General features: G+C 46.9%; 1 long non-coding RNA gene across 1 annotated transcript; it reads right to left on the minus strand.

Moving 5' to 3' along the window:
- Nucleotides 1-5,996: 5,996 nt before the first annotated feature.
- LOC119087238 lies at nucleotides 5,997-6,522 on the minus strand. The gene is made up of 2 exons (XR_005090664.1): nucleotides 6,472-6,522; nucleotides 5,997-6,369 (listed from the first exon to the last, which is right to left on the minus strand). It is a non-coding gene; the product is annotated as an uncharacterized LOC119087238 (long non-coding RNA).
- Nucleotides 6,523-8,642: the final 2,120 nt, after the last annotated feature.

Here is an 8,642-nt window from a genome sequence, read left to right on the forward strand (position 1 = left end):
AGTCTTGTCAAACAGTGATTGGTACTGGCATTGCTGCAAGGAAATTGGCGATTTATATACAGATTATGTAAGCTATCCTTTATGTTCTAGAGCGTTCTAGTACTTGTTTGTCTAAATTCTGACTGGTCTTCCACAAGATACAGTTTATGGCTTTTCCCTGTTATTGTAATAGTGAGGCCTAGTCCCAGTAATGTTAGTCTGCAGCCTATCATGGTTGCACTAATGTTGTTAGGCCTCTTCAGGCATAACACTTTTTACTGCTGTGCGTGTAAATAATGTTAGTGGGGACACTAAGAAATTAAGAGCAATGAAACTTCAGGCGTTTCAGTAATGTTAGAAAGATCTCCTTCCATAGGTGTTGGGAGTGCATAATCCCTTAAGACTTGACAATAAACCAGATAATGATATCTGTAAAGCAATGAGTGGCCATTGCAATAATATTAATCAGTCCCCCCAAAACATAACATGCTGAGTCTGAAACAGTAAAGAATTTTGTGTTGATTTGATTAGTTAGTTGGTTAATTAATTGCCCTAGTTGAATAGGAAATTGCTATGAGACCAGATGTGAATTCAGAGATCAGTCTGTCCCTGCCTCCCAATGGCTGGGATTAAAGGTATGTGACACCATATCCAGACTAAGATAGGGTCAACATATACTTTTTTTAGTGTGTCTTATGCTGCTTTATCAGAACACTCTGGATTGGATGATTTATGTGAATATATGTTTCTAGTTTAGAGGTTAAAAAAAACCCCGAAAACATTAGCATCTGATAAGGGATTTCTTTCTGTGTTCTCACAGGGCAATTAGTGGAAAGACAAAACAGAGATGGATCCTGTGTCCTTGACTGGCAGAAGAGAGAACCTGATGCTGCGAGCTCTTTTAATAGAAGCATTTAGCAATTCATGGAGATAGAATCCTCAAGGCCTCAACATCCCCAAGACTACTCCCAATACACAACACTTTCACACAAGTGACTAAGATTCCAACACACAAATGTTGTTGTGTGTTAGGGACACATTTAGATCATAGCACTACTGGGTCTTAATTTCAAATACTAATAGTATAACTATGTACCAAATATTGCATGGTATATATCCTGCTATCTCAGCATACAAAATAGCTTGAAACAACAATTCTGTTTTGTAAAAGCCAATCATTTCAAAACAGAAAGAAAATTTTCTTTCAATATCAATATCAATTTAACATTGTAAAAGAAAAGAAAAGCTTAGAGAAGTCTAGGCATGAAACATATAAAGAAATCAGTTTGCCCCCTACTCAGAAAGGAGGATCATTTCTTTTTTCTTTTTCTTTTCCTATTCTTTTCTTTTTTTCTTTTTTCTTTTCTTTGTTTTTCAAGACAGGGTTTCCCTGTGTAAGGAGGATCATTTCTAGGCCAACTGTCTTGAAAACTTCTTCCCTTGACTTTCACTTTGCAAGCTTCAAAGTAGACTTGTGCATTCGAGTTTGCAACCTGTAACTTGTTCTTTTCCACAACAGGATGCTGTGTTTTGTCCTCTCTTTTGACACAAATAGGGAGTTGACTGAATATGGATCATTTTGACACATAAACATGTTTTATCTGGTAACCTAGTCCTTGGTTGTCCAAGGCCTTAAGTGGGATGGGTTGAATCATCTCAACCAACAAAAGGCTGGTCAAGTGAAGTAGTGGGAGTGGAGAAGGAACAAAGAAATCTGTAACTGGTTGTGATCAATTAGTTGTAAACACCACTACCCTCGGACCAACCGAAAGATTCTGTGATACAGAAAGATATATAAGGCTGAAAACAATAAAGCCTTTACAGTCATGGTGGACTACAATGGCAATACTTCAAAAATATGCACTTGTATTCCAAAACCAAACCTATTCTCGATAAGAAAACCATACAAAAATATTTAATTTATATGAAAAATTTGTTTAAAATTCAAAGAATTACAAAGCCACCCGATAAAATCTGACTCAAAGCATGCTGGGTGATCTTTATGCAAAATGGCAGCGCCCCCCTCCCCCACCCGGCGACCCAAACAACAAAAGCAGGAGCCTTGCAGACTTAAAAATGGTGAAATAGGAAAGTAATATTTAAGTCAAGAAGAGTCTGAGCATGGGACGCCTGAAAATCGCATCTTCCCGAGAAAAAGAGAAACAGCATGGCAGTGTGGGAGACGCGAGCTTTTGACTGCTCTAAGGAACTCGGGACAAGGATGGATTAGAGGGCAGAGATCCTCACAAAACTGAAAAAAATTCAGGACCAACTACAATCAGGGTAGAGGGGAAAACAGGAACTCTACCAGGGAAGAAGAAGTACGAATTTTTTTTGTCAGTTCCTTCGGAAGCCATCCGGGTTTTTTATTTATTTATTTATTTTTTTTTAAAGGAAAAACAATAAAACAAATAAAGAACAATGAAAAACAATGATATATACAAACCAAAAAATTGTGACCACATTTTTCTGAAATGAGTGATACCATATCCTTAACACTACTCTAGAATTCTCTTATCATTTCTGTACAAAAGAGAATTAAAAAAAATAATAACTGAGCAATTAAGGAAAGGTGGTCTAACATAAAATCCAGAAGGCCAACACCAAGACACCAAGGGTGGAGGGAAAAATAACCTTACCAGTCTGCCTTTGACTCCATACCATAATAGACTGAGTATAAACATTGAAACAACAGACCCCAAAACACACACCCTTCCACACACAAACACACAAACACCTGTTTTTACTATCCCTGTGCCAGGGGCACTGTCTTAATTGGCCTTGACTTTTCCACCTCCAAATTTTATTGAACTTCTCACCCACCTCTTAGGTTTTACTTCCACGTTCTTGCTTTTATTTATATAATAATAATAATAATAATGATGATGATGATGATGGTATTAACAACAACAACATCAACAAACTTTCTGTTTTTAGGCTTAGTACCAGGCAGGTACTCTGACCCTTGCCTCTGTGTGCCTTCCTTGAGACGATTGTCACCCCAACCACCCGGAGTTGGTAGGATGGGAAGCACGGTGAGCAAAAGGGAGCACAGGTCCAGAGCAGAGAACAGGATGGAGCTGGCTTGCAAACCTGTATTGTTTGGAACCTTTGAATACAAAGCTCAACTCTTTAGATTTTCTGTCCCCCCCCGTTCGTTCCTTAGTTCATTCGTTCTTTCGTCTCTCTGTTTGTGTGTTTGTTTGTTTGTCTAGTGTCCCAGAGTCACTGCCAGTGTTGACACGTGCTGATCAGTGGGTGGCAGAAGCCCGTTCTTTGTCAGGAGCTCTGCACTGGCCTTGCCAAGCTCATTGATTGCCTTGGTGGCTGTTCCTGCCTGTGTGCCATGGTCTGGAGGATGGCGCCAAGTGAGAGACCTGGCTGGGGTGGGCGGTGGAGGTGGGCATTTACCCAGCCAAGACCCCAGCCATGTCCCCAAGCCCTCTGACCCTGGTCCTTGCCTGCATTTGCTTCAGGACTCTGTCCACCTACCTGTTCCTGGTGTATTTCCTGGAGCAGGGATAGCTGTTCTTACCTTTCTTGTGCCGAGTGCATTTTCTTAGGTGGCTTGGAGGAAGACTGCTACTGCTGGGGATGGCTGGGTGGCTGGGTGGCTGGCTAACTGACTGGCTGGATAGATGGGTGGTGGGTGGGTGGGTTTGTGGGTTTTCGGATGGATGGATTGATTGATTATTGGATGGATGGATAGATGGATGGATGGGTGGATAGATGGATGGATGGTCCGGGGGATGTATGGTTGGACCAAGGCATGGAAGGGTGGGTAGATGGTTGGTTGGATGGATGAATAGATGGATGGATGGATGGATGGATGGATGAGTGGATGGATGAGTGGATGGATGGAAGATGGGTGGATGGACTGATGGATGGATAAATGAGGTCTGGATGGAAGGAGCAGATGAGGAGGCACAGCCACATGAGAGGTCAGAGTCCTAAAGCCAGTGTGTAGGGGGAAGTGGTCCTTGAGCTCACAGATGAGCACTAGGGAATCAGAAACACTGAGCAGGCAAGATTGTCTCTTCAACTGAAGGGATGTGTACCTGTGTTTCTCCTAGAAGTCTGGGAATGGATGTAGCTAATAGCTCGGTGACCTGTGCTCCCTGTAGGGAGGTCCTGATCACACTTGACTCTTGTGTTGAATCCCAGACTCTCCCTCCAAGGCCCTCTTTCAGCTTGTTTCTGTCTCGGTCAACAGAAGCCATCCTCACGGGAGATGTCACCTGTACTTTACAAATGGAGCCGAGCCTGGGTGACCCCCGTGCTCCTTGTAGGGCTAGGCCACACCTGACTCTTGACACATTTATGTGGGACTCAGTCACTACTGTCATGGTTCTTGACATAAATTTGTTATCTGTGGGTCTCAGGTGACCCGAGTGAAGGGGTCCATAGAGCCCCCCCCTGTTGCTGGAGGGCTTCTCTCCAGGTTCCACCAAGCCCCACAGTCCCACAATCCACGTATAAAATAATCACTCAGACGCTTATAATACTTATAAACTGTATGGCCGTGGCAGGCTTCTTGCTAACTCTTCTTTTATCTTAAATTAACCCATTTTATAAATCTATACCTTGCCACGTGGCTGGTGGCTTACCGGCGTCTTTACATGCTGCTTGTCCTGGCGGTGGCTGCAGTGTCTCTCCCCCTTCTTCCTGTTTCCCAATTCTCCTCTCTCCTTGTCCTGCCTATACTTCCTGTCTGATCACTGGCCATCAGTGTTTTATTTATATAGAATGATATCCACAGCACTTCCCCTTTTCTTCTTCTTTTTTTTAAAAGGAAGGTTTTAACTTTAACATGGTAAAATTACATATAACAAAACAATTATCAAGCAAGAATTATAGTGACAATATTAAAGATGTCCTATCTATCTTATATTTGTGAGTTTAAGGTTTTATAACTAACTTATCTTTTATCATAACTGAGGAAATTACAACTATCTAGTCTTCAACCACATCAAAGACCTGAGAAGGAACATAATGGCACCTGAGAAATGGTAGATGGATGCAAGCAACTTTTGGGAATCTTGCAAGAGTAGACCAAGACAGCTGGCAGCCTGGACAGTCACCTAATGTTTCTCAGCATTGTTGGTGCATTCAAATTGGCTACAGGCCTAGAGTATATGACAGACCATTTTCATATGCAGGAATTCTGAAAGACCATCTTACCCTGTCTTGGCAGAGTACAGTGGTGGCTTTCCTTGTGTCCCGTTTGTCCAGAAAGGACAGCATTATATTCGTACCGTCAGCCGTCAAGGCAAAGGCAGTTCTTTGCCCAGTAGGCCATTTTGTGCCAAGAAGACAAACTTCCAAATGGAAATGTCTTAGAAGCCCAACTTTCTCTCGGGATCAAATTGGTGCAGCCAGGAGCAATTGTGTCTCATGTCAACAGAATTCTAAGTTATTTAAAGGCCATATTCTCTAGGTCTATGAAGTGTTTGAAGACTACCTATCTATCTGAAATATATCTATGTATACCTAGAAGACTTAACTAACATGGCTACGAATATGATTATCATAGATAACTAATTATTAATCTATTTTTAATTATCCATTACAATTGTAAATGAGTTACATAAACATAATACCTCAAACAAGAATAGAAATATATATATATATATATACACAGTATAACAAAATTAACTTCAAGTTTGTATCAATAAACTAAAATTTATACCAGTGTAAAACATTTTAAACATAAACTAAAATCTATACCAATGTAAAACCTTTTAAACAAGTTGTTCTTTAAAAGTAGGTTATAAGTGATATAAGCGTCTGAGTGATAATTTTATATGTGGATTGTGGGACTGTGGGGCTTGGTGGAACCTGGAGAGAAGCCCTCCAGCAACACTCCCCGCCCCCAAACAGACTGTGGACCCACAGCATGAGTGCGGCTGCCCTGGCTCATGAGCATTGTTTCCCAGCCATGGGAACCCATCTCTTTGAGAGTGGTCGTATGTAATTAGCAAAAGAGTTTCGACGTCAACAAGTCACAGGCTTTGTGGTACACGTGAGGCTGTTTTAATTATCTCTCACCAAGAAGGCTGTTTGCAAAATCATGCCGGGCTCGTTCAGTACGCCGAAAGTCCATTGCCCGGTGGTGTCAGGGTCTGGAAGTTGGAACCAACACCGACTTGTGAGGGGTGCCCAGCCAGATTTCGTTCTGACCTCAGCCTGACCATCCCTCTGCCGGTCCCTGTGTTTGCAGCGAGTCCCCTCCCCAGGCAAGTCTCTGTCTTGTGAAAGTCCCCAAGTGGAGGTGCCGGCTCCTGGCCCTGGACACTGGCTGAGGTCAAGGTGGACTCGTGATAGGCCCCAGGCTTCCAGCAGGGGAGGAAAGAAGAACAGATCTGAGGGGTGTTTTCAGGCCATCTTTCTCTGAACAGGAGCCAAAGAGGGAAGAGGCATGGGGAGTGTGTGGGGTGGGGGAGTGGATGGAGTGGGTGGGTGGGTGGGTTCGAGAAAGGGCAGGAGTCCTACCTCTCTTCCTGTGCCTGTGTTCACCTCTCTCTCCGTTTCCACTGTCCGTCCTCCTCCTCCTCCTCCTCCTCCTCCTCCTCCTCCTCCTCCTCCTCCTCCAAGTCGCCCATCTCCTGATGTCTGGCTACCAGCTCTGCCACTTAGACCCCTGCTTCCTCTCAAGCCCATCTTCAGCCTCTTGAGCTTTCTTCACCGTTCATATTGATAGATTCACTGGCTTCTTTCACTTTGGTTTGGTTAGGTATGGTTTGGTTAGGATTGAAGGCCTCAATACCTACTGCTTTTGCCCTCCTGGATCTTGCTGCAACACTGTTTAGACCCAGCTGGTACAGAATTTTAGTTCATCCTCCTGCCTCTCCCTCCACCTGCCTGCAGGAATTACAGGTGGGAGACCCCACTTTACCAACTCCCCATTTCTATCTTTGGCAAATCACCCTCTCCTTTGCTCTCTCTCCTTCTCTCTCTCTCTGTCTCTCTGTCTCTCTGTCTCTGTCTCTGTCTCTGTCTCTGTCTCTCTCTCTCTCTCTCTCTCTCTCACACACACACACACACACACACACAGACACGCTCTGACTCTCTCAGTCTGAGTCTCTGTCTCTGTCTCTTTCTCTGTCTCCTCCTTTTCTTTCTCTTGTTTCCCGACCTCTTCTCTTTTACTGCTGATTGCTTTTCTTGCCCCAAATAAATGGTCATCCCAACTTGTCCCTGATGTGGTCAGTCAAAGTCTGTGGTGGAGAGGCAGTTGAGATCGAGGTGTTCAGTATAAAATCAAACTGAAAAAGAAGGCATGTCGTTAGAGATGTGTGGGGTAGGACCAGGTGCTCCGGGAGGGTTTCTCTGAAGACACCGCTTGGATCCCGGTGGGAGGAAGTCCCTGGGTTGTGCCTTGGGGCTTGGGCTCGGGCCTTGTGGGGTCAGGAGGCCTTCCCCGCTCCGGTTCCCCCCAACCTCCTGCTTCCCTGGAGACATGTGGCAGGAGAGGGTCCTGCGGGTAGGGGAGTGGGATAGAGCGAGAGGTGTCTTCTAGGGTGTGTGTGTCACGGGGTGCTCGCTCGTTCGCTCGCTCAGCTGGCCGTCCCTAGCAGAGTGTCCAGGTGCAGGGCACCCACCCACTCGCCCTCCCCCGGATAGGTCCTCGCAGTCACGCAGCCAGGCAGCCAGGCAGCCAGGCAGCCAGGCAGCCATGCAGCCAGGCAGCCAGGCAGCCAGTATTTGACTGGTGGCAGTCCTGAAAGCACGGGTGGAGGGGAACCTATAGTCTGGGGTACGGAGTGCTCCCGCCGAGCCTCCCGGCTCCCGGGAGAAGGTGTGGAGGAGTAAGGTCATGGGGTTGGGTGGGTGTGTTCCTTGGGGAGTGGGTTGGGTGGGGTGGGCTTGGGAGGGGGGCGGAGGGCTTGAGCCGGCGGTGAGCCCAGCGGCCCGTGGCGAAGAAGGCCGGCGACGGTCCCGAGTTGGAGGCCTTGGTTTTGCTGTGGGTTTTGCTGGCAGTGAGGAGCGGGCGTTGGGAGGAGAGCGAAGGGAGTCCGGTGGCGGGGCGTCGGGCGGGCGGAAGGACGGGTCCCTGGGCAAGCTGGGTGGACGGGGTGTCGGGGGCGGGCGCTGTGGGGCGGTGAGTGTGGGTTCCCGGTGCGGCCGCCAGGGGTCGCCCTCGCGCCGGCGTCCCGGGCGATCAGTGAGCCAAAAGGGGGCGCCGGGTGTAGGGCGTCCGCCCGGAGGGTTTGGGACGTGGTGTGGGTGCGTGCGTTTGTGTTTGTGTTTGTGTTTGTGTTTGTGTTTGCGTTGCGTGCAAGGAGGGAGCGAGCGTTGTTTGTTGTGAGAGGTGTTTCGGGTTGGGTCGGGTGTGTGTGGGGCGAGTGCGTTGTGAGTGTCCCGGGGGTGAGAGCAGGGCTGGTGGGCGGCGTCTTGCGCGTGAGGGCGTGTCTGTGTTGTTTTCGTCATCACGTGTGCGTTTCGAGTATGTCCGGATCGCGGTCGGCTGTCGCCGGTGGTGGTGGCGCACGCCGGTAGGATTTGCTGAAGGAGGCGGAGGCAGGAGGATCACGAGTTCGAGGCCAGCCTGGGCTACACATTTTTTTCTCCTCCTCCTCACTGCCCCGCTTCACTTTTCCAACTCGCCCGCCTGTGCCCCCGGACACAGTCGGACCCTGCCCGAGACGCTCTCTCTCTCTCTC

This window comes from Peromyscus leucopus, unplaced genomic scaffold, assembly GCF_004664715.2.
Source record: "Peromyscus leucopus breed LL Stock unplaced genomic scaffold, UCI_PerLeu_2.1 scaffold_455, whole genome shotgun sequence".
Classification (NCBI taxonomy): domain Eukaryota; kingdom Metazoa; phylum Chordata; class Mammalia; order Rodentia; family Cricetidae; genus Peromyscus; species Peromyscus leucopus.